The sequence below is a fragment of the Neolamprologus brichardi genome, chromosome 17 (genome assembly GCF_056152115.1).
Source record: "Neolamprologus brichardi isolate AB-2024 chromosome 17, ASM5615211v1, whole genome shotgun sequence".
Taxonomy (NCBI): Eukaryota; Metazoa; Chordata; class Actinopteri; order Cichliformes; family Cichlidae; genus Neolamprologus; species Neolamprologus brichardi.
The window spans coordinates 15924704-15949459 of NC_142120.1; the positions used below are offsets into that span (position 1 = coordinate 15924704).

Below are 24756 nucleotides of genomic sequence, written 5' to 3' on the forward strand. Positions count from 1 at the left end.
ACCGTAATAACATGGGAAAGGTTGGTGATATTAAAGTCCTGATGGTGGCACATTAGTATATGTGAGGGGGCAAACTCCTCAAGATGGGTGGTGACCATGGTGGAAATTTAGAAGTTGTCCATCTTGGATACAACTTTTGTTTTTTCAATAGGAAGAGGGCCATGTGACACATCAAACTTATTGGTAATGTCACAAGAAAAACAATGGTGTGCTTGGTTTCAACGTAACTTTATTCTTTCATGAGTTATTTACAAGTTTCTCTTTGTTCACAGCCATTGACATGTCGAAGAGGTTAACACGTGAGGAGCGGATCGAAATTGTGTTGATATCGGGTGAACGCAGTAACTGGGTCATTGCAGCAGATTTCAATGCAAGACACCCTACGAGACCACCCATCTCCCATGTTACAGTTAGCAAACTGCTTGCTAGGTTTCGTGAAACTGGTTCAGTGTTGGATTTGCCAAAATGTGGACGCAAGAAAACTCTGTCACTAATGAAGAAACATCAGTGGCTGTCCTAGCTTCATTCATCAAGAGCCCACAGCGTAGCACTCGCCGCATGTCACTGGAGAGTGGCATTAGTCGAACATCCCTTCGGCGGATATTAGCTACTCACAAATGGCACCCTTACAAACTCCAGCTACTGCAGCATCTCAACGAGGATGACCCAGATCGGCGCACAGAATTTGTAGAATGAGCAAAACAAAAATTGGAACAGGACCCTCAGTTCACGCAGAAGATTTTGTTCAGTGATGAGGCAAACTTTTATGTGAATGGTGAAGTTACCAAACAAAACCACCACTACTGGTCTGACACTAACCCACAGTGGATGGATCCCTCCAAGACTGTCGGAACAACAAAAGTGATGGTTTGGTGTGGTATATGGGGTACAACGATAGTGGGTCCATTCTTCATCAATGGAAACCTCAAGGCCACTGGATATTTGAAATTGCTACATGATGATGTGTTTCCCTCTTTATGCACTGAAGCTGGCACGTTCCCTGAGTTTTTCTAGCAAGATGGTGCACCACCATTATAGGTGCCAGGTCCGAGCATTCCTAGATGAACAGTTTCCTGGAAAGTGGATTGGTCATCGTGGGCCAGTTGAATGGCCCCCAAGGTCTTCCGATCTGACCCCTTAGACTTTTATCTTTGGGGTCATCTGAAGGCACCAGTCTATGGTGTGAAGATACGAGATGTGCAGCACCTGAAACTACGGATACTGGATGGCTGTGCTGGCATTTCTCCTGCAGTGTTGCTATCAGCATGTGAAGAGTGGGAGAAGAGGGTTGCATTGACAATCCAACACAATGGGCAGCACATTGAACACATTTTATAAGTGGTCAGAAACTTGTAAATAACTCATGAAAGAATAAAGTTACGTTGAAACCAAGCACACCATTGTTTTTCTTGTGACATTACCAATAAGTTTGATGTGTCACATGGCCCTCTTCCTATTGGAAAAAACAAAGGACACATATACTAATATGCCACAAACAGGACTTTAATATCACCAACCATTCCCATTTTATTACGGTGTATCCATATAAATGGCCCACCCTGTATTATGCTTTTCAACTACTGACTGTTAGCTCAGTTAGTTGTGATTAAGGTGGCAAAATTAATAGCTTTCCAACAATCAGCTCATAAACCTCCTTGGCTGTAAAATAAAATGTGGTTTTTCTGTATTAAAGCATAAAAACATTCATTATCTTGCAAGCGGGGAATAAACTCTAAATTAAACTTCACAGAGTAAATTCTCAGAACAAGAAAATAAACAGATTGTTTAGTTTTGTTATATTAAACACTTTGAGTGATTCTGATTGACATCACCCTAGTTTATAAATAACTGAATAGTAGCGATACTGAAAATATTTTTTGTGAAAATCATAAAAAATGTAAGGCTTCAGCTCAATCCAGGTCAAATAATGTCATATTTATGGACACTAACCACTGTGGCATGCATCTAGCATCTGGCAACCCAACAGCACACGAGAGTGCTTGTTGCATATGTGTCAAATAAGTATTGCCTGCACACTGAGACAGAGCTGGCAGCACAGTCGCTGTCGAGTTTTGAGGGAGAGTTGGCAGCCCTCGAATGCCAGAGATTTCTGACACAAATCTGACAACACCAGTGACCCATGAGAATTCAGACACATATCTGGCAACACTTCATCCCAGCAGGGTTCGCTCCACATGGCGCATCTTGATCTGGCAACGCTGTAGCCTCCAAGAACTGCAGGGAAGCAGACCGGTGCAGAGGACGGAGCTGGCAGCCGTCTACGACTGGCCAGTTTCTGCCACCGTGTTTTTTTCGCCTTTTGGAATTTAACGCAAAGTTGTGGAGTATTTTCACAATTAGTCATGTACTACTACGTAAAGGATTTCTTCAACATAATGTTTGTTCAGAATGTCAGCTGTGCTGTGAAGATGTAAAACGTTATGAAATATGATTCCCTCTCATGTTTCACTAATAGATATTGTCCGGTAAAAAGCAATTTACATACTCTGATATATCACGATGCAGCTGGTAAGGCAGGAAATGGAAAGGTAGAAGCAGAAGCAAAAAAGAGGATTGCTGCCAAGCAAAGCTGGGTATAATAATCTAGGTTTCTAATACTGCAAGGCCAGCTCTGCAAATGTTTCATGACAAATTTAAAGCGTCTTTCTTAATTGAGAACATACAGTGCTTATGTGTGTGTGTAAGGTGTGTAAATGCCCTTGCAAATGCCCTCTGTTTAAACAGACGGATCGTTGGCTAATGATTGGAAATAAATCTATGGGCAGTAATCTAATGAGTGCTAAAGAAAACCAGATGTGTAAAGAAACCAGGTAAAGGATTCAATCGAAAAGGCAATTCTTAGAACAATGGAGCAGCAGAACAATAGGGAAGGCTTGTAGAGTTATGCAGCATAGACTCAGCTTGCTGATTCGTGGTTTGCTTTGTGCACGTGTTGTTTTGCAGTGTAATGGGAGAATGAGTCTTTAACTAAAAGCTTATACAGTAGGTGTAATGCAGGTAGATTTGGTACAAACGGAACCTAGCATCATTTGCACCCCTGAGTCTTAAGTGTCAGCATGTAGACAGACCACCCCCCGCCCGCAACGAATTTCCAAGGCATGTTTTGCTGTCGTGCTTTTCCTCGACAGTGCACTCTGCAGCAGATCAGCCTTTCTTTACCCTTGAAGTGACCCTGTTCCGACATCAAGATGCCACCAGGGAGCCTCTGCACTCGTTTGTGTCCTCTGAGAATGCTGTAGTGCTCCTTGCTCTCTTATTCTGGACATATATTGAGCTGCATATTGCATTGCCCTGCATATTGTATGTGCTATATGCCTTGAGCATCACCCCACCACACTGGCAGAGAAGTCTTTTTATGTCGTGTGTGTCTGTTTGAAGTTGTTAGGAACTGCTCATATATATGCTAAAGATCGCACAATTCTGATATGTCATGCATGTGTGAAGTACGTAAAATAAAAAAACGTCCCTGCACAGGTTATCATAGAACAGGAAGCATATTTCCTAGATGAAAATGTTGAGTAAGGACATCTCTTGCCCTTGTTTGTTGTTGCACTCTGAACTTGTGGCTCAGGGCTGCACCTCTGCAATGCTCTGTGAGTTGAACCGAAACTGAGAGCAAGTCCACTCGGTTGGCATGTCGACTGCATGACAGAGAGAGTGTGTGTGACTGCTGTGAAGTAATCCTCTCTTGTGCACCAATACAGCTTTGTCCGAGCCTGGCCAGTGCTGCGGCAAACAAACAATGACTCGTGGGTGTTCTTTGTCAGTGCAGAAACTGGAACGTATTTGGATGAGTTCTCATTTTTCTTTGAATATTTTTCTTTTTCTTTCCAGTTGTTGTGGATTTGTTCCCAAAATTTAGTCTCTCTGATATTCCATGCTCTGTCACCACAGGAGCATTTGTCAAACTCCCTTTTGAAATTCATATTAAAGTTAAACTTGCATCCTTTTCATGTCACGGTAGAGCAGGGAGCTTGATGGCCTTACTGTAGTACTTAAAAAGGTAGTCAGCTCATTCTTTCTGCCCTCTTTAAGATTATGCCTAAAAAAAAAAAAAAAAAAAAAAATGAAAGTGTGCTGCAAAATATTTCATGCAAGTTGAATAAATAGATTTTGGGGTTTTTTGCAAGGAAAATGTGGACTATTGTGTTAACCATAGTTTTTATTCAAATTAAACTTGGATCTGTTAAAAAACACTGTTTAATAATAGCGTTCATTGTCCTCTAACTATGAGCTATGTCACATTCATGGACTGTATACAAAAGATGGACATAACCACGGCCATGATAACATTTATTGATTTCTGGATAACTGTGAATTAGTGCAAGCAAATATATTTTTGGAGCACCTCTGTTAGTGTTTGGTCACTTTTGAATTTAGTCTCAAGTGGCCACTTCAGGAACTGCAGTTGTGGCCTTTCCTTGTTTTAAAAGATTTTTGTCTTTGTAAGAAAGACTCCATGTTTCAAACCTGCATCTTGCAGATTTTCCATTGGCTATATCGCACTTATTGCCTTTAAAGAAGGAGTTAGCTTAATTGATGTCACCTACCTGGTCGGTGGAGTCCCATCATCAAATTGAACATTTTGGATTTTGTTTATTGAAAACAGACATCACAAATGAAAACCAAGGACAGTTATATACTCACATTGCAGGATTTGTTATACTCACTACAACAAAATAAACAACATACTATATTAATAAGATACTAATATCTAGTATTAGAGACCAGGAGTTCATAAGGAAAGTTTTTATTGAGGTCATAAATCCTGTTTTTGCTATTGATGTCTCTATAGTTGGACTTCTTTTCACCCCAAGGCGGCCATTAGAAAGAGGCAATTTACTTGGCTGGCTGGCCCGTCCGTCATTTATATACAGATCATAGTGCTACTGTAGTAACTAAATTACATTTTAGATGTAAAATTCATGAAGTGCCCATTTATAATTATTGCCTAGTTAATGTGATTTTATAGTCTACTTTAAAGATTTCATTTAAGCATGAGGATGTTTCATTTGTTAAATTCTAAAATATGTAAGTATAGCTCCTTCAAATGTGACTGTAACCTGATCAATCTTAGGAAAGATTTTACAAAGTTAAATGACGATTGAATATTTTCTGTTTTGTTTTGTTTTGGGTTTTTTTGGCCTGGACTAATAGAACATATATAAACAATTCACCTGTGCTCACCTGTCAAGTGCAAGAGAAGGTGATGTTGTATCTTGGAGCTTGCAAGCTTTGTGTTGTGGTGTGAAAGATGCTGCTTGTAATGGGGCACTGGCACCAAAACCAGGCAAGCAGGCATAGCAAAACATCTGGCCACTGTGCCCCCATGGAGCTTAGGAACATTAGCCTCCCAAGGACAGCCTTTGTGGTGTGTGTGTGTGTGTGTGTGTGTGTGTGTGTGTGTGTGTGTGTGTGTGTGTGTGTGTGTGTGTGTGTGTGTGTGTGTGTGTGTGTGTGTGTGTGTGTGTGTGTGTGTGTGTGTGTGTGTGTGTGTGTGTGTGTGCGCTTGCACACGCATGGCTTCCCTACCCTCTTATACTCAGTCCAGACAAGGCAAAGGAAAGTTGTCTCATCATCAAAACTCGTTTCAAATTCAGAGCATAAAAAACTTTATTATTGCCCATTATCACAACCCCTGCTGGAACCAATGGCGGTCGTTTTATAGCTCTAACAAGAAATGTGATCATACTATTGAGACATTGCTCGGATTCTAATATGTGCAGTCAGCACAGAGCAGCTGTTGTGCATTCATGGTTGGGGTGCTTTTTTGCTACCTTGGTCCATCCACACTTCCTTATCTCAGCAGCTCTGCCTGTCTGCTTGCCATTATCATGCCTTTCTGCTTCAGTCTGTGCTAGATGTTCTCTCCCCACTGCATAGCTTGGTCTGCTCTGTAAATGCACAGAATCACCCGCAAGTGTGAACTTTAAATGTCCCAAACAACTGTTTGTTCCCATACAAAGGGAAAGAATAGTTTGGATCAGTGTGTGCTCCAATGAATGCCGTTTCCTGAATGCAAGCTGACTCTCTAGGTGGCCTCCTTCATGCTACAGACCTTTTAGAAAATGCCAGAGATTCACAGCACCAGGCCTTCAACATTAATTCATTTTGAACATCACCAGAGGCCATTTGACTTTCAGTGTGTACCTGCAGAGAGACGGAGAGAAGGGGGAAGGAGCTATTGTTTGTGTACATGTAATGTCTTGTTTTCTTGTCTTCAGAACAAATAAAGTACTTGCCCAAGTGAAAAAGTCATTGGGTTTACATTTATGTGTTTTTACTTCTGTCTATAGAGTTTTATAATGTGTATCAGCATGACAAAACCCCTACCCTGAGTGGTTTGACCTTTAAAAGTCGGCACTGCTGCTACCCAACAGCATGGATGATACATGAGTATTTGGGGATTATATGAATGGGTATTTCTGCATCAATATTTGAACCAACCTTGGTCAGAGCCTGCCTCATTGAAAGCCCATGGGGCACCTTGGATATCATCACGCTGCACGTCTGTCACTCTGATTTTCATTCGAGTCCATATAATTTATGTAGGAACCCTGTGATCTGCGTCCGAGTTAAGTATCCATAAGACGATGCAGGAGAGTGATAATGCAGCCTGCACCAACACAGCTCAGATGATTGGAGAAGACAAGAGTGGTGGAAAAAAAAAGAAATTTTATATCAGATGGTTTTAGTGATGACCTTAAAGCTAACAGGCCTTGTTTTCGTCGCTTTTAACCATATTGCATTCTTTTTTGCTTGTTCGAATTTGCTGAGCTAATAATTGTTTATTCATGCTGTTTGATATTTATAAGCCATTTAAGTTTAACAAGGTGTATATGACTATTTAGACACAAATACTACCGCCTACATTTTTCTTTTTTTATAGTTCACCATAACTTACATTAGACATTATAATTACCTTACCTCTTTGGTCTCCTCAGATAACTGTAAATGTTAATGGCAAGTCTTAACTTCCATACATAAGAAATTAATCCCAGTTGAGCGCTCCACAGAAGCAGTTAAAACTTTTTCTGTCTGTCCAGCACATAAAAAACATTTTGTCTTTGTACAGTATCTTTGCCCTACTGTATCTTGCATTCAAGGATTTCTCGGTTAGATCTTTGAAATTCTGAGTGGGTTATTTCAAGGCTTTTCAGCCTTCTATTTAGATAAAACACCCAGGCCACAAAGCAAGAGAGGCCAGGGAAATGTCACGGGGTCAAGAGAGTACAAATCAGCAATGTCAGGTCTACTGCATTTGCTGGCTACTAATCTGATCGGGATTTACGTCTTTCTGGCTAATTACAGGAGCTTCTTCAACACAGCGTTGGATTCTGTTGGAAGCATCTTCACACCGCCTTAAAGCTCCTGCAGTGTGGAATTGGTTTTTCTTTATCTAACCAATCCTGTTTATATCAGTGAGAACTAAACATCAGATGGTGCATCCTCCTTTGATACACGGACGGTGTTTTGTTGTCATGGATGTTGTCTACATGGACAGGGAATGAATCATCAGTCCTTGAAAAGCCCACCCTCTCTGCCCACTGTAATCTTTGTAAATCCCACCACTTGTTTGATGAATTTTTCAAATGTGGCATCTCGCCTACACCAAACTGGTCTGTTGCTCAGTTGGTATCTGCCGAATTAAAATTGCCTCGCTTATCTGGCAACTGGACTTTGATTTACTACACTGAAGCTCATGTTCTGTGGCATTCATCTCAGTAATGTCCAGTCTCCTGTCATGTAATTGTAGTAACAATTGATTGGTCTCATTCTGGGCGTATAGTGTTGTGGAGCATGGCTTTATCTAAGTCGATCAGTTGCCCGTTTAGTTTCGTTATCACAAACGGTTTCTGTTTTCACCTTCTTTAATGTTACCATGTTCCGTTTTTGTCTCTTTTTAAACCTTCAACCACGAATGCTCCCTGTGCACGACCAGATCGCATTTGTTAAAATAGCAACCTTCAAAAGTGGAAAGTTGATAAGCACAGCACATTCACTGAAGAGGCAATCTAGTGCTTCAATGGCTGGATGAAGGGATGGAGGATTGTTTTGCTGTAGTTTGGATAAATTCAGTAGAGTTGGAGGTGAGAATTTTTTTGTTAAATGACATAAGTATCATTGACTCATTGTTATTGGACTGTTATTGCTGCTGTAATTTAACCATTTGATTAGGCTTAAGTAAACAAAGCAACCTTTGCTCAAGTGTTTTCAAATCTCACGTTGTCCTGGTGAATTAATGCATTTCAATTTTCCCTCAAGTGTCGCTCATCTTTCGAGTTCAGTGCTGTTAACTTTTGTGCTTGTCTTTGTAAAACTGGTGACTTTTTTATATTAAGTAGAGTCTCAGGAGTATTGAATTTATTTGAATACCTTACAAATGTGCACAGGTCATGGATAGTTAATTTAAAAATATAATTTAAAAAATAAACAGGCATGTTATTCACTAATAAATAAATGAAAAATGATCCCAGATGACCCCATAGCTCAAATTTACAAGTTTATGGCAACAGCACAGTGTCAAACAGAGCAATTTTGGTTCCCAAAGTCAAAAGAGCCAATTTATTGTAAGCTGTCAAGGAAAGCATGTTATATGAGTAATATATGAGAAATATCTCTAAAAATGTGTCAAGCTCAAGTGAGCATTTGAGCAGCCAAACACCCTCAAAGAAAAACCAACACAAAAAGTGATCAAATTCATGAGTATTTTCTCAGCCCGTGAGCATGTTTACACTGTTGTTTAAGATAAAACCAACTAAAGAGAAACCTACAGAGCCAGAAGGTTTGACATTAGCAGTAATAAATATTAGTTGCAGCTCTCCACAGGCATCCTACTTTGCAGCTAAGCTAACATAGGATGACACTGGGTCACCAGCCAATGAACAGACAACATGAATGAGCCACCCTACTGCTGTTTTGTCCCTGACAAAACAAAACAACTTTCTGGGTGTTCTTCGGTCCATGTGTAATGCATGATAGATGCTTTGACATTTCGGGCTATGCTTGTTTGGGTGTTTCACAGCCGTGTCCAGCTTTGTTGTTGCCTGGATGCCTGATGTTATTGGCTCCAAATGAGAAGACTGGCCAGAACATTACATGTGGAAAACAGAGAGTAGGCATTCTCATTTGGTAATAAAATGCACTCCCCCTCCTTGACCTTTCTAATACGTGCACAGCATCACCATGCATTGCAGTGGCATCAATTTATCACTGTACCATACGCTGGAGCAGAATGTGTCAAGTCCAGAGCTCACACATTGGAGAAGAGATGTATCTTGGATGCTTACTTTCATAGCCTCTTCCATATGAAAGTCAAATAAACTTTCTTATTATTCAGCTCATTGCTCCTTTACCTTGACCTTGCTATCTGCAGACAGACAGAAATCCCCAGACATGCACACTACATGCACACGCTCAAGTTTAGGTAGATCTCTTATGTGTAAGAGGAGCTTACGTCTTCTTTTGCAAAGCATCTGATTTTCATAGTATATCTGTAACAGTTATTCCTATTGATACAGTGGGGCAAAAAAGTATTTAGTCAGCCACCGATTGTGCAAGTTCCCCCACTTAAAATGATGACAGAGGTCAGTAATTTGCACCAGAGGTACACTTCAACTGTGAGAGACAGAATGTGAAAAAAAAATCCATGAATTCACATGGTAGGATTTGTAAAGAATTTATTCGTAAATCAGGGTGGAAAATAAGTATTTGGTCAATAACAAAAATACAACTCAATACTTTGTAACATAACCTTTGTTGGCAATAACAGAGGTCAAACATTTACTATAGGTCTTTACCAGGTTTGCACACACAGTAGCTGGTATTTTGGCCCATTCCTCCATGCAGATCTTCTCAAGAGCAGTGATGTTTTGGGGCTGTCGCCGAGCAACACGGACTTTCAACTCCCGCCACAGATTTTCTATGGGGTTGAGGTCTGGAGACTGGCTAGGCCACTCCAGGACTTTCAAATGCTTCTTACGGAGCCACTCCTTTGTTGCCCGGGCGGTGTGTTTTGGATCATTGTCATGTTGGAAGACCCAGCCTCGTTTCATCTTCAAAGTTCTCACTGATGGAAGGAGGTTTTGGCTCAAAATCTCACGATACTTGGCCCCATTCATTCTGTCCTTAACACGGATCAGTCGTCCTGTCCCCTTGGCAGAAAAACAGCCCCATAGCATGATGTTTCCACCCCCATGCTTCACAGTAGGTATGGTGTTCTTGGGATGCAACTCAGTATTCTTCTTCCTCCAAACACGACGAGTTGAGTTTATACCAAAAAGTTCTACTTTGGTTTCATCTGACCACATGACATTCTCCCAATCCTCTGCTGTATCATCCATGTGCTCTCTGGCAAACTTCAGACGGGCCTGGACATGCACTGGCTTCAGCAGCGGAACACGTCTGGCACTGCGGGATTTGATTCCCTGCCGTTGTAGTGTGTTACTGATGGTGACCTTTGTTACTTTGGTCCCAGCTCTCTGCAGGTCATTCACCAGGTCCCCCCGTGTGGTTCTGGGATCTTTGCTCACCGTTCTCATGATCATTTTGACCCCACGGGATGAGATCTTGCGTGGAGCCCCAGATCGAGGGAGATTATCAGTGGTCTTGTATGTCTTCCATTTTCTGATGATTGCTCCCACAGTTGATTTTTTCACACCAAGCTGCTTGCCTATTGTAGATTCACTCTTCCCAGTCTGGTGCAGGTCTACAATTCTTTTCCTGGTGTCCTTCGAAAGCTCTTTGGTCTTGGCCATGGCGGAGTTTGGAGTCTGACTGGTTGAAGCTGTGGACAGGTGTCTTTTATACATACGATGAGGTCAAACAGGTGCCATTCATACAGGTAACGAGTGGGGGACAGAAAAGCTTCTTACAGAAGACGTTACAGGTCTGTGAGAGCCAGGGATTTTCCTTGTTTGAGGTGACCAAATACTTATTTTCCACCCTGATTTACGAATAAATTCTTTACAAATCCTACCATGTGAATTCATGGATTTTTTTTTCACATTCTGTCTCTCACAGTTGAAGTGTACCTCTGGTGCAAATTACTGACCTCTGTCATCATTTTAAGTGGGGGAACTTGCACAATCGGTGGCTGACTAAATACTTTTTTGCCCCACTGTATGTCTTTTAAACTAGAAGATGGAGACTGAATGTCCAGAGCCTATAAAAGTATTGTTTCTTCTCAAATACTATGAATATTCAAGTGGTACGCAGTGTATTACAGCACAAAGTAGCTAGAAATGGTAGTATACTTTCTTTTGCCCTCTCTTAGAGTTAGCCCTCAGTCACAAAGTCCAATAAGCAAACCAATCAGTGACCCCCGGCAACCCCTGCTCACTTGGGGAAAAATGACTCCCCCGACTGGTTAGGGAGTTATTATCCGATGACCATACCCTTGATGATCCTTTCTGACTCTAATAATGACCATAATTTATTAAATTAGCTTTATATTTTATTTAATATGGCCTAAAACTAGCAATCGAGCTCATAAAGAAATTAAGAAAGCTTTTTCTTACTTTGAAGATTGTCATCAGTTCACCTTCAAGGCAGACTTCTCTCTTGTGCCTCTTATGACTTTTTATCAGAGAATCACATATTTTATTTTCTAATTCAATTATCTAAAGATCTGAATCCGATTTATTGGCCAAGTATGTGTGTATATACAAGGAACTGGGCTCCATTTTTTTTCTTTATTCCCAATATACAGGGTGGGCCATTTATATGGATAGACCGTAATAACATGGGAATGGTTGGTGATATTAAAGTCCTGTTTGTGGCACATTAGTATATGTGAGGGGGCAAACTACTCAAGATGGGTGGTGACCATTTAGAAGTCGGCCATCTTGGATACAACTTTTGTTTTTTCAATAGAAAGAGGGCCATGTGACACATCAAACTTATTGGTAATGTCACAAGAAAAACAATGGTGTGCTTGGTTTCAACGTAACTTTATTCTTTCATGAGTTATTTACAAGTTTCTGACCCCTTATAAAATGTGTTCAATGTGCCGCCCATTGTGTTGGATTGTCAATGCAACCCTCTTCTCCCACTCTTCACACACTGATAGCAACACCGCAGGAGAAATGCCAGCACAGGCATCCAGTATCCGTAGTTTCAGGTGCTGCACATCTCGTATCTTCACACCATAGACAATTGCCTTCAGATGACCCCAAAGACAAAAGTCTAAGGGGTCAGATCGGGAGACCTTGGGGGCCATTCAACTGGCCCACAACCACTTTCCAGGAAACTGTTCATCTAGGAATGCTTGTACCTGGCACCCATAATGTGGTGGTGCACCATCTTGCTGAAAAAACTCAGGGAACATGCCAGCTTCAGTGCATGAAGAGGGAAACACATCATCATCATGTAGCAATTTCAAATATCCAATATATCTTCATTAACTGAACTAGTTTCACGAAACTTAGCAAGCAGTTTGTTAACTGTAGCATGGGAGATGGGTGGTCTCGTAGGGTGTCTTGCATTGAAATCTGTAGAGTACTTAACAGAATAGACAAAGAAGATGTTTAACAAAATGGTTTAGAAAGCCCTTCGAGAGACGAGCAAACTATTATCAATTTAAACAGAAAGATCAACCATATTAACACATTCAGATTAGATGGGGAAATTGAGGTTTAAAGCAATAAAAGTAAAAGAATTATAATAAAGAATAAAAACAGCAACTGAAAAGGGATTTTAAAAAAGACAATAAAAAGTTAATAAAATGTAACATCTTATAAACCCAGTTATATAAAGATGTTTTTAAGAGGTGATATACTGATCCTGCTGGCAGGTTATTCCACATCCGAAAGCCCTTAATGTTAAAAGCCATGGACACTTTTAGATTTATAAAAATCACTTGTTTTAGTAATGTATGATGATTTGAAATGGGCTTATTATGTATTTTCAGTATTTTCTGTTTTATTAGAGTGATAGATGAGCATGTTAAATATGATGAGTTCAAAATTTCTGCACTGAAGCAAATTAATTTCTACTCTTAGCATCATCTGACGTCAGTAAAAGTGGATATTCCTAATATGGTCATTGCAAAACAGCCCCACCCTCCTTCTTCTTTTTACCATGGGGTAGCCAATCAGAAGAAAGATGAAAAGAGAGCTCTAAAAAATTATAAGATTAACTATAAGATTAATAATACTTCTTTTTAAAAATAAAAATTAAAAAAAACTGTGACTCGAGTGAAACTACTCTTGTATAGCTGAAAACTGATTGATAGCTCCTGTGTAAACATATGTTGAGGTGAAAAACCTCTTTCATTTAGAATCTATAGTGAGACTCATTCTTATATTTCCTTGAAGAGGAGCAAATTTTCACAAATTTTAGTCAATACTCGGCTCACATTCTCGTGGATTCTGCAGGTTAGAGGTTTAAAGCCAGCGCTGTGATGAAAGGCTATGGGAGTGTGACAGGTCCTCGTACTGGAGTTCACAGGGATCAGAATTAGTTATTAGGCACTTGAAGGGCAGTAAATTGCCAGGCTGTATTTTCCACTTTCAGATTTATGATTTGGCCTCAAGGGGCCTTTACAGCACAGAGACAACCTCTGTTACCTTGCCAACAAAAGGTTATTGTAAATCACACCTTTCCTACCCTCAACACCATCACACTCTCTCTTTCTCGCACACTCATTCACTCACACACGCACAACTATTTACACAAACACCTGTAGTGACCTTTCATGTGTTTTTTTTTTTCTCAGTCTGACGTTTATGTTGGCTGTTCTCCACCTGAGACGATCCTTTCCTCTCTACAAGTGCATGTTTTTCTTTTTTCTTCATTTTATTACTGTTTTTTTTTTTTAAATTGTCATTAAAATTTAAATTCAAAGCCAAGCGACACAAGCTCTTTGTTTACCATCCTAGCTCTTTTGTCTCCTTTACCTTTGTTTATTAAACAGTTTGTCCAAATAAAAAATAATAATAACAGGAAATTACGCAAAAAAAATAAATAAAATAAAATAAAATAATAATAATAATCAGGGCATTAAAAGTGAACTTAGTTGTCGATCCATTCATTGCTGGCATGTTTCAAATTTAAAACCTATGACTATGTGTTGGTAGTCCTATAGTGCTATAATTATTTTGCATTCGTAGTGAATCATTGTACTTCATGGTGTTTGGTCTGAGCACCTGCTTGAAGCTGTGATGGCTTCAGAACACGATGTTGGAAGAATGACCGAGCCCACAAATACTGCAATATTAATGCCTTTGAGGTTCTCAGACACGGTAGGTTCTGGAAGTACTACACAGTGTGACAGCAGTGGCTCAGTTGTCAGTAGAGTCTGTGGGTGTCCTTGGTGTTGCACAGATTAAAGACAGCTACACCGTTGCTTAAAGAGAACTCACTGATGAAAGCATGCTGGATGCTGATGCAACAGTCACCTACCTTTAACTCACCTGTGTGTTACAATGAAGCAGACGCTGTGTTCGCTCCGCGTGGATAACCTTCTTGAATATTTAAAGCTGAGGAAATGAGCTTACTGGCTGAGCTTTTATTCTTATAGCGCTCTTCTGCAAGGTGTGTATGGCTCCTGAGTGTCCGATCTACAATCTTTGTGACCAGTCGCTGTTCATGAGCAATATGTAGGCCAAGAGTACAGGTGGCAAGGGCCCTCAGTGGATTGGTGTTGTTTCTGCTCAATGTTTAAATTAAGTAATACATCTACTGGATGAATTAAATAAAGTGTATTCAGTTAACTCCCAAGGTTTTACTTATCTAACATAATAAAAAAAATCAGGTTCTTACAAGGTTCTAAAAATGTTTAAATCCAATGTCAATGGCATATCACACCACTTCATTATATATTTAACAAAAACTAAGCCAGCTAACCTAAGTGAACCCTATGATTCAGTCACCCTTAGAACCAACTTTAGCAGCAATACATTGTTTTCATTCTCATCTCATTATCATTTCAAATTGAAGTAAATGTTTCTCACATCGTTTTGGTGAAATTCTGGCCCACTCTTCTTCACAATGTTACTGTAATTCATTGGGGTTTGCAGGCTTTTATGTGTAACTCTCTTAAAGTCCTCCTACACAATTTCAATCAAGCTGACATCTGGGCTTTAACTGGGCTATTACAAGTTTTTTTCAGCTATCATGTTATAGATTTGCTGCTGTGCTTGAGATCATTGTTCAGTTGGATCACACATTTTTGTCAGCTTTGACTGTCAGACATTTGAATACTTTGGTATACAGAGGAGTTCATGTTGCCCATGTCCTATTGCATCAAAACAAGCCCAAATCATCACCCCTCCACCACCATGCTTTATAGTTGGTCTGAAGTGTTCGTGCTGATGTGCTTTGTTGGATTTTCCCCAAATGTGGTGTTGTGCATTGCAACCACATCTCCACTTTGGTCTTGTCTCTCCTAAGGACATTGTTCCAAATGTCTGTTCAGATGCAACCTTGGAGACATAAGTCAGGTCCCACTTACACAAACAGTAAGTGGGAAGCAGAGATCCAACTTGTTGTCATGTTCCCAGATCAAAATACACTGCACACCAACAGGGACATTGCTCTAATTAACATTTAAACAACACTCATTAATTGCGACAGAAGGTCACAGTGACCTATTGCTTGTCAAACCTTGACTCTGCTCTCAGAAACACAAATGCTGAAAATAACATCCACACCAATCATTGTCTAAATACAATACATTATACGTACAATATAAGAGAAATGAACATCAGGTAGTTCAGGTAAGCAGCTTGAAGTGTGCTGCTTAATACACACTAGCATGCCCTTTTCTCCTTATATCATATATCAAGGATAATATTTAACATGTTTATCCAGTCTCTGCGTACTTTCATATTTGCGGGGTGTGACGGACTCTGAGGATAGAGTAGAAACTGTGAATCGGTCATTTCAAATGTAAATTGTCTGACTCAACCAAATGTATGACTTTTGTTTTTGTACTTGCTGTTAGTTCTCGGAAAAATCAAGTATAAATTACTAAAAGAAACAAGTATGCAAGCAAAAAAATAAGAAAGTAAAACTAAAAATGTCAATACAGAAATGCACTTTAATAGATGAGGACTTTTTTCTTGCATTTTCTTTTTTCTTGACCGTAATGCAGGTCCTTGCTCTTTAACCAGTAGCTTCATAAATGACAGGCTGTAAACAGCATGATCCTGCAATCCTAAAGAGTGGAAAGTATTTTATTTTTTTAAAAAAAGTGACTCAATTAGAGTCACGATATAGCCACAAAGTTCTCATTACACAATTTCAAAGTTTCATCCCATAAAGAGACTATCCTGTCTTCTTCTTGGTGTCACACTGTAAATATACCTCTGTTATTAAATTTCTACAGCTTGGATTTTATGTTTGAGAATGCATGAATATGATAGAAATGCCTCTATTTATGCTTGTTGCTCATTATCTGGTACTTTCCCAGAGTGTTTTTCACTCACTAAATGGGAGCCACGATGCATTCACTAAAGAGTTCCCTTTGTACTGCAGTTAGAGCTTCTATCCATGACATTTGCCATAATTTGTTTTAATGTATGCTACGGAAGAGCGTTTGAACTCCGTTTGACTCTTCTTCAGTCTTATTTCAAACTTTTAGGAATTTTATTTAAGATAACATTTCTCAACACCTCTTTCTGCTCAGGCATTTCTGAGGCTTGGCTACAGGCTTGGGTGAGCTCTTCTCTGTGTTTCACCTGGTGAATCAGCATGCCGTCAATCATGCCACCACTTCTCCTTCTCTCCTGAGAGTACACAATTGCCAGGTTTTGTTTTTAGCCCGGAAGCACGACTCTCCTGCAGAAGCACACCTCAGTTTCCAAAAAAATAAATAAATAAAATAGCTGTAATTTGGGCCGACAGTCGCCCACTCAGGGAGGAAGGCTTGTCCACCATTTCATTTAGAGTTCACCTTCTAGGCAGACTTCCTCACAAATATTGATACACACACACACACACACACACACACACACACACACACACACACACACACACACACACACACACACACACACACACACACACAAACACACACACACACACAAACACACACTACCTGACATATTGCAGTGCTAGGCAGTTTGCCCAGGTAATGAGAAGTAGGAAAAGAAGAGGAGTGGTGGGGTAGCGGTCCACCAGGTCATGGGTAAAATCGTGCCTGAGAGGGGTTTGGAGCAAATATGTCTGCCTATCCAAGAGGAATTTTATATTTCCCAGCTATTTGTATGGTCAGTAAAATAAAGTGGTAACATTTCATCAAAGCTGAAACAACCTTGGATAACATTAATGAAATGCTGTCAGACTTTGAACTTAAACCTTACAGTTAGTATTCAGCCCAACCTAATGTGTTTTGGAATTTCTCTAAACAATTTCTTTACTGTTTGAGCAAGTAAAGGCTTTCATTTAAAAGGACTAGGCACTGAAGTAATTTGGCAAAATAGCCAACTATCATTTCCATTCAGTTTTGTTTGTGCTACAACATTAGCAAGAAGGCGAGCTACAGCCAACTAACTGTAAATTTGAGTGCACGGATTTGGTTAGAGAATTAGAATTATTAGCTAAGCATATACCCCTGGATAATATTTTTCTAAGTTAGATAGCTTGCAGTTTTAAATTGCAAAATCAAATAAGAACCAAATAAAAGCATTAGTAGCCATAGCTGCACTGTAACAATATTCTATACACTCCAAAAGCTGATTCTGTTCATCTGGACGTATCGTTTTGTGGGAGAAACATTTTGTCACTCATCCAAGTGACTTCTTCAGTCTCAGCTGACTGAGGGTTTCCCCAATCTTATAAATGGTACATTTGCATAATGACTGAAACCAGCCCAGTGAAGGAACAATGGGCAGGGAGAAATACTGTATACAATAAACTCAAGGAGGGGGCAGTGTCACCCCAGCCCTCAACCAGCTCCTCTCCGCTCCTGGTAAACATTCACACATTAGTTAACAATAGCTAGAAGAAAAAAAAAAAACTTTGTTTCTTTTTTATGCCCAAAACAAAATAAAGGTTTCTTTATGAGGGAAAAGTACTGCTCTTGACAATAGTCAAGTGGGTCCTGTCGCACCCATTTTGCCACTGGCTTTCTCCAGATCTCTAAATAACACTGGCTTTTTTATGGATAATGTTCACCGTGGTTAAATTCACTAACATTGATACCGACTTTGTTTTGCGTTTAGCTCATGTGCCTGAAAGACCAGATGTTCAGAGAGTATTAGTCATGAAATTTGCACACATTGATTACATTGATTGAGTGGGTCTTTGCCCAAATTGTGCTCGAGGTCAAGGATAGATTTCTCATTCGCAATGGCTTCTGATTCTCATTAGTTTGTACAATGTATCACAAGAAAACTGTCTTTCTGTACTTCACACAAGTACTTTTGTACTTACAGTAAATTGTGGTGGTTTGTGAGATGGATGTAACTGGTGTTCAGGTTTGTCCTTATGTGGAGTTTGTGTTGGAGTCTTTTGAGCTACGTGCTGGTCGTTTTTGTTGATGTTTGTGATTGGTGGACTTTTCATGCTGGCTAGTTTTGGTCACTATTGTGCTGTAAGGTAACTGGAGTAAAAGCACTGAGACAAGGCACTCGAGTGTAAATAGATCTGCTGAATGTTGATCTGTTGGAAGCTGTTCACATAGAAATGAGTGTTTATCAAGGGTGTCAAACTCATTTTAGTTAATGGTGCAGCATTGAAAACCTACCAGGAGTACTACAGCATGATATTTAAAGAAAATAACTAATTTTCACACCAGTTGGACCTCCCAGCAGTCCATTTCTAGCCCCTGGGTTGCATGTTTGACACCTCCTCTGTCTATTAGAAACGACTGACAGAGTCAGGAAAGAATCCAGTTACTATTTTTCAAGTAAAGTCCCACTCCATTTGTACATTGGCACTGCAGATATTTTAATACATGGAAAATGTGATATGGTAGATTTTTTTTTTTTAAATCAAAAGCTCATCTGCAGCTCTCGTTTATTAGAAACATGCTCTTTTGCACAGCTGACAGCATTCAGGAACGTCAGCACTTCTCTTCTCTTATAGAGTACTCCAATGTCTCCAGGGCCCCAACAGTCTGTGTGTGTGTTTGTTTGTGTACTGTACATCACCCTAACCCTCTACTTCTGTGTGACTTGTAAGGTGAAAGTTCTCTTAACTGATGCGCTGAAGATGCTCTGTCACGCAAGCCTCAGCATGTGCATCTTATACCTCACGACTCCTCTGCGCCTCTCTGACTCACTGAATCATATTTCCACCACAGTGCACCCAGCCTTCTTTTTTTTCCTTCTTCAGTTTTTCTATGCTGCTAGTCCATTTTTATGTTATTTATGAGAGCAATGCCTAGAAGTAGTGTTTCCTGGGAACAAAAATTCACCAGGTTGTATTTTCCTTGGGAGATAAAGCAAAATATAAATCACTGTATGGAAACAAACTTCCATTTGCTGCATTTTTGCTGTGAATAATTCATTGTGTCTCGAATGTACCATAAGGAACTCTGGTTTATGTTTCTCCTCATATCAGTGTTGTTATTGATGCTGGTGTATAGGTTACAGATGTTTTTTCTAAATATACAATATTTAAGTTTATAAAAATGCAAAAATGCTTGGCCTGATAGTTTTACGCATAACAAGACACCTGTTATGAAATGTGCTAAAATGTTACCATTCCTCCTTGCTTATTTGTTTTACAGATTTTACATTATATACTCATTGCCCACTTTATAAGGTACAGCTGTTAAACTGCGAGTAAATGCAAATATCTAATCAGCTGATCACATGACAGTAACTCAGTTCACTTAGGCTTTTATACAGGATGACCTGCTGAAGTTCAAATTAGGCATCAGAATTGGGAAGAAAGTTGTGAGTAAAAATCACCTAAATCTAGGGTTTGCAGAGGAAGAAGACTTCAATGCCGGACATGTGAGAGAAGACAAAACTTAAGAAAACAACATATGAGGGATGAAGGAGAACGTGACAAAGAGCAGAAGCAAACTGAGGGTTTAAATACACAAAAAGAGATCAGGGCAGATTGGAGACACCTGGGGAAAAACACAAAGCTGAACTGAATCTAAATAATGCGATAAACTACAGTGACCCCAATGTCACAATAAACATGATATTGGGTTCACTGTCCTTAAATGGCCTCTATTGTAACCAGATTTCATCCAATAGAACACCTTGGAGGTCATGTCAATATGAAGCAAAGTCTCTGAGGAATGTTTCCAGCACCTTGTTGAATCTACGACTAGAAGAATTAAGGCAGCTCTCAAGGCAAAAGGGTTTCCAACTGAAAGTTCCTCTAGATCATAGGTGTCAAACTCTGGCCCGCGGGCCAAATTTGGCAAAGCCATACCAAATTACTATTAGAGCTGGCCTACTATACAAATGCAGGCCTACTGGTATTATACAGCTAATATATATATTGTTTAGTATTAAACTTTGCTTGTTCCATATTCAATTTTTCAGCAAAACATGTTTGAGTCCATAAGAAAAGATTCATTCTTATATCTGGAGGAATAAATATATTTCAATAAATATTAACGTTAGCCCGCGACTTTGTTCCAGTTTTGAATTTTGGCCCACTGTGTATTTGAGTTTGACACCCCTGCTCTAGATCATAAAATGTGCCATCACAAATGTTCAAGTTATCTATGTCATGTGCATCAATGCATAACCCAAATTTATTTAAGTTTTTTTAAATACTCAATTGGTTGACAATTGCCTTAAATATGAGCGGTTCCACCAGGCATTATTTGTTAGTTTTTTAAATATATGTCATGCAAAGGAACCTCAAACTTTTTTGCTCTTCCTCTTTTCTTTTCACTTTGACTTTTGTTGTAATGAAGAGATCATTTTACTGGATTGTACAAGCCGCACAACTGTGAAATTTGCTTCAGTAGGCCCCCACAATCTGTCATGGTCCTGACAGTTTGGCCTTTGTAAAGAGATTGTCTTGGAAACATTTCCTTGCCCCTGGGGTTATGGCCTTTACTTTAACTCAGCTCTATGAGAAAGGATTGTCCTGAGACAAAGGGTTCACAGATGAGCTGTGGAGAGAGAATATTGCAGTCTGTTGCTGAGGAAGTTGAAGCTTACCAGCACTGCTGGAGCACAGGCAGGGGGCTTGTAGGTCTCACAAGCATTAAAAGCAAATTGTGCAATTTGCAGAAGGACCCTTTCTTAAGAGGAGGTGACTGTGATTAGCTGCATTCCCGTGGGAGGGAGATTTATGAAGTCTGAGCTTGCTTTTTGGGCCTGACCTACTGCGCAAGTTGGAACATCATTAAAATATGATTTCCCATTCTAATTTATGATCATGTGACACTGTGATTATCACTATTGGGGATCATTTTCAGCAAAATGTGACATAAGATGACAATGGACATGTAGCATAACATCGTTTTAATGTAATATAAATGTAGCAATCTGGAATCGTTGGAATTATGATAATATTAAGAATGAGTAAAATACTTCTTAAAGTCCTACAAATGTTCTTCTGTTCTGTTGGGTTGTTATACAGTATGTCAACTCCCCATGGAGACGACTTGTTTATCATGCCACCATTTCCCCCTATCTCCTGTTTCTATGGTAACAGCTTAGCGGACCTTAATGTTATTTGCAAATACACTAGTTAACATTTTTCATTTTTAACCTTTGACTTCTCAACTATTATGCACTTGCTACTCTTACAGATGTGTTCTTACAAGGCCTGTTATAATTCAGCTTTATCTTTGCACTGGATGGTTAAATTAGATTTCAAGAAGATAAATATGTCATATTCTTGCAGTGCATTTTTTTTCCCGTTGCAATTGCGGTTTAAAAAAAAAAAAAGAATAAATAAATACGATCTTTTGCCACCGACAACATGCTGTTTTTGATTAGGCCTTAGTTACTCTTTTTAAGTTCTTGATTGCACTCAGATTCCAGCTGTTGACTGACAATTAAGTTAAGAGACGCTACAGTTAATTAACATTTTAATCTTGAATGTCAAACAATGGCTGAAAGGACTTTGAAAGGACCTTTGGAGCAAGACACCATAGTTAATTTAAATAGAAAAAAGAATGTCATAGCATTTTCTTAGACTAATGTGATTACAGTTTGTTTAATATTGTGTTGTATATTTAGAAAAATGTTATGCCTTCCAGAGCTGTGTTTTATATATATATGTATTCTGTAAATATTGTGCATGTAATAAAAAGAGCTGCGCAGTTCTAAAAATTCACAGTTTGGTTTATGGCCCAAAAGGCGAACTCCCATGACTGTGATGGATTTTCAGTTCAATTTTTACATCAAAAATCTTTGTACTTTTAATTACAGCAGTTCCACAAGGTTAATTAGCATAAGCAAAATGAGCATGTGGCTAATTAACATTTTATTCGACGCACAGGTTAGGGAAGCTGTGTATCGATCTTCATTTATCAATCTGTATTTTCACACATGCTTTTTATAGCAACACAAAATCTGCTTTTAATTTTAATTAAATACTTAATTTCACTCTTTATTTCATCACAGCATACTGGTTGCTAGTTTCACTCTAGGCAAAGCAGCGGTTGGACGATCAAAATTATTCTGACTCTCTGCAATGAACCGATCACTTGCAGCCAGTTGACGTGTTCAGAATGACTTGGTTTATCAAGATCGTGATAAAAGGTGATCTGTATGTTATCAGTTTGTGAATGAATGTGGTCAAATTGGCAATTACATGCAATCAATCTAGTATAATATGTTGGGAAACTGATAAATCTACACAAAAAATGCACATTACCTACTTACAATAAAAATCTAGGAAGAACTTCATTTGCAACAGAAGTTTAGAAAATCCTCTACAATTCACTAAAGGACAATGATTTAACTCCAAAATAAGACTGTAACCAGAACAAAACTGCAATAGTTGGCAGCCAGTTGAGGAGAGTACGCTATTGCAAAGACCCATCACAGACAAGTTGCAATCATCGGTGCAGACTGACTCAGAGTGATTGGAGCACGCTGACAGTTGGACTGACTACTGAGTCAAACCACGATTTGTTTGGAGACAGGTTGCCTCCTACCAGGTGACATGTGCAATCACCTCTGGGGTCACTGCAGCTACTTGCTTCCGTCGCCAAATTCAATGCAATCATCGAGCAGCATCCTTGTTTATATATTTTTTTTAATTTTTAAACAACACCCACAAGACGACTCTGGATCTTTATATCATGAATTTTCTCTGTGTTACTAACAAAGCATGACACCATGTTAGTGTGAACCTTTGTGAATACTCTGGTCTTCAATATTACACCTTTCTGCTGCTTCAGGGATTTCACACAGTTTATCCCTTGAGGCAATGGACTTCAGCTCTTTCCCTACTCACCATCCCAGCTTGTTCTAAATGTAGACCTAAAATCTTTTTCTTTGATCCCAGATTGGCTTGACTCTTTGGAAGTCTGCCCTGACAATACAAAGTGGGAGTTTTTTTTAAGGATTTTCTTGGTGTATGGCTTCTTTGTGAAGAGGATTTGTGGCTCTATAAGATCTATAAGGATTTGATGCGCTGCTGTAGCTACGAGACACAATATTGCTCCACTCCCTGGAGTCTGTCTGTAACACTGAGTTATTGTCCATGACTCCTGAAGGACAGATGGTGTACAGATTCCAAATTACAATGTGTACTCAGACAGACAGATCACTTGTACTTAGCTGGTTGCTTTCAAAAATGAATTTGTATTCCTTTATTTTTCTATAGGAAGTATATATATAACTAAAGTAAATGACCTGCAACTTATTATACTGATGATATTTTGGTATACTCATTAAATTTTTAAGTAGCAGAAAAGCCGTTTAACCCTTTAAAACCGGTAAGAGCAGCAAGCTCCGTTTTGCATAACTATTTTTAAATCCCGGTAGCACCGCAACAGGAGGATTTGTACTTACATCTTATGCCATCACCTTGCCCTAGGTCACAGTTTCCTTCCACATATAGCTTTGCAAAAACTGCATAAAAAGCACTTGCAGCAACAAAAACATAATATTCCAGAAACATGCTTTGCCGATCCAATCAGCTGTTCATAACACTTCCTATGTCCATCAGCACGAACTATCGCATGTCCACCATGACCTGCCCGAAACCAGAAGGGACGTCATTTTCGAGGAAATGTAGTTTTTTACCATCAAGGCCTCATGAGCTTATACTGGTGTTTTTAAAAGTTATGTTTGACTTTATGACTTTCTGTGTCGTTTCTGGGATGCTTAGGACTCATATTGCACTGCTGGAAATAGTTTATTTTGATGCATATGCTGCTTTTTTGCAAATTTGCACACGTTTTTCCTGCAGTGTATAGAAAATTTCAAAAAGGAAACTATGAAGACACTCAAAATAAATTTCATGTGGTGGGAAACTATTTTGTGCAACTTTTTTGTATTTACAGTTTTGAGGGATAAGCCTCTTAAATTTCTCTAACTAGAAATATATGTTAAAAAACAAAAACGATTTTCAATTTTTTTGTAGTTTATTGCACTTTTTTGCAATTTATGTAATTACTATGCACTTTATGCAGACATATTATTAATATTTAGGCTGTAATGGTTGTATTGATGTATAGCACCTTGAAATGCTCCCAAAAATGGCTCTACAACATGTAAAAATATAATATAAGCTCTGGCGGACTTGGTTCTATGGTAGGTCTTAAAGGGTTAACAAGACAAAACCACATCTGTCATATTTTTTTAATATTTTGTTCCAATACAAATTTTTCTATTTTTTTTTTTTTAA

The 24756-nt window shown here is 39.1% G+C and overlaps 1 protein-coding gene across 8 annotated transcripts in view; it reads left to right on the forward strand.

Annotated features, from left to right (window-relative positions):
• Positions 1 to 24756, forward strand: part of ppfia2 (PTPRF interacting protein alpha 2) — a 180580-nt gene that overhangs the window by 101653 nt on the left and 54171 nt on the right. The window lies entirely within an intron of this gene.